Raw genomic sequence first — 2,693 nt, 5'->3', positions numbered from 1 at the left:
GTCTCTACACATGAAGGCTTTAATGCTCAGCCCAAGCACACACCAAGTGGGCCCGGAAGTGGATTTTTGCATCATTTACTTATTTCTGTAACCCTAGTAACTAGCTTAGTATAAATAGAACTTTTTACTATTGTACTAGGGGATCTTGGGACTTTTGACATCTTTTGATCATCTTTTGATCTCTTGATCACGTTTTGGGGGCTGGCCATTCAGCCATGACTGGACCTTCATCACTTATGTATTTTCAATGGTGGAGTTTCTACACACCATAAATTAAGGTGTGGAGCTCTACTGTTCCTCATGAATTAATGCAAAGTACTATTATTGTTCTTCTATTCAATTCAAGCTTATTCTTATTCTAAGATATTCACTCGCACTTCAACCTGATGAATGTGATGATTCGTGACACTCATCATCATTCTCCCTTATGAATGCGTGCCTGACAACCACTTCTGTTCTACATGCTATAGCTTGAGTGTGTATCTCTTGGCCTCCTGGTCCACGACGCACGGTTGCCTCTCCTGACAACAGAGCCTTCTATTCCGTGAGATCAGAGTCTTCGTGGTATAAACTAGAATCAATTGGCAGCATTCTTGAGATCCGAAAAGTCTAAACCTTGTCTGTGGTATTTCGAGTAGGATTTGGGATGGGATGACTGTGACGAGCTTCAAACTCATGACTATTGGACGTAGTGACAGACGCAAAAGGATCATTGGATCCTATTCAAACACAAGTGAGAATTGACAGATGATTAGCCCTACGTAACCCGTAGCTGGACCATTTTCACTGAGAGAATGGGAGGTAGCCATTGACAACGGTGATACCCGAACATACAGCTTACCATGGAAAGGAGTATGAATGATTGAATGAAGACAGTAGGAAAGTGGAGATTCAGAAGGAAGAATGCATCTCCATACGCTTATCTGAAATTCCCATCAATGAATTACATAAGTATCTCTATCTTTATTTTGTGTTTATTTATCTTTTAATTATCAAAACTCCATAACCAATTGAATCCGCTTGACTGAGATTTACAATATGACCATAGCTTGCTTCAAGCCAACAATCTCCGTGGGATCGACCCTTACTCACGTAAGGTTTATTACTTGGACGACCCAGTGCACTTGCTGGTTAGTTGTGCGAAGTTGTGAAAAAGAGTTAAGATTACAATTGTGCGTACCAAGGTGTTGGCGCCATTGAGATCACAATTTTGTGCACCAGGTTTTTGGCGCTGTTGCTAGGGATTGTTCGAGTTTGGACAACTGACGGTTCATCTTGTTGCTCAGATTAGGTATTTTTCTTTTTATTTTCTTCTTCATAATTTTTAACAATGAATTCTAGAGTGTAATGTCTTGCTGAAGCTTGGCTGGCCATGTCTAATCTTTTTAGACTAACATTGCATGATTTTTGGAATTCTTATTAAAAATTTTGAGTTTCTTATTTTCTTTTTCAAAATAATTTTCGAAAAAATACAAAAAAAATTATAAAATTATAAAAACCAAAAAATTTTGTGTTTTTTGTTTGAGTCTAGAGTCAAGTTTTGAGTTTGGTGTCAATTTCATATTTTAATTTTTCTCAAAATTTTTGAAAATTCATGCATGTGTTCTTCATGATCTTCAAGTTGTTCTTAATGAGTCTCCTTGTTTGATCTTCATATTTTCTTGTTTTGTGTCTTTTGTTATTTTTCATATGCATTTTTGAATTCATAGTGTCTAAACATGAAAAATCTCTAAGTTTGGAGTCTTGCATGTTTTTCTTTTCTTGAAAATTTTTCAAAAATAAGTTCATGATGTTCATCATGATCTTCACAGTGTTCTTGGTGTTCATCTTGACATTCATAGTGTTCTTGCATGCATCATTGGTTTTGATCCAAAATTTTCATGTTTTGAGTCATTTTTGTGTTTTTCTCTCTCCTCATTAAAAATTCAAAAATAAAAAATATATTTCCCTTATTTCTCTCATAAATTTCGAAATTTTGGGTTGACTAAGTCAAAAATTTTTAAAATTTAGTTGTTTCTTGTTAGTCAAGTCAAAATTTAAATTTAAAAAAAACATATCTTTTCAAAACTTTTTCAAAAATCAAATCTTTTTCATTTTTATGTTTTTCGAAAAAAAAATAAAAAATTGATTTTCAAAATCTTTTTCTTATTTTCATTTCAAATTTTCAAAAACTTTACTAACAATTAATGTGATTGATTCAAATATTTCAAGTTTGTAACTTTCTTGTTAAGAAAGGTTCAACCTTTAAATTCTAGAATCATATCTTTTAGTTTCTTGTTAGTCAAGTCATTAACTTTAATTTTCAAAATCAAATCTTTCTAAATTTCTTTTTCAAATCTTTTTCAAAATAAATTTCAATCATATCTTTTTAATCATATCATTTCAATCATATATTTTCAAACATATCTTTTTCAAATCATATCTTTTTCAAAATCAATTTCAAAATCTTTTCTAACTTATTATCTTTCCAAAATTGATTTTCAAATCTTTTTCAATTAACTACTTAACTTTTTGTTTGATTTTAAAATTCTTATCTTTTTCAAAACCACCTAACTACTTTTCTCTCTCTAATTTTCGAAAATCATTAACTTCTTTTTCAAAATTCTTTTTAATTAACTAATTGTTTTAAATTTTAATTTTATTCTGTTTCTTCTCTTAATTTTCGAATTCTAAAAAAATTTAACAAAAATATT

The sequence above is a fragment of the Arachis stenosperma genome, chromosome 6, assembly GCF_014773155.1.
Source record: "Arachis stenosperma cultivar V10309 chromosome 6, arast.V10309.gnm1.PFL2, whole genome shotgun sequence".
In the NCBI taxonomy this organism is placed as follows: Eukaryota; Viridiplantae; Streptophyta; class Magnoliopsida; order Fabales; family Fabaceae; genus Arachis; species Arachis stenosperma.
Note: the sequence above shows the minus strand (reverse complement) of the source record.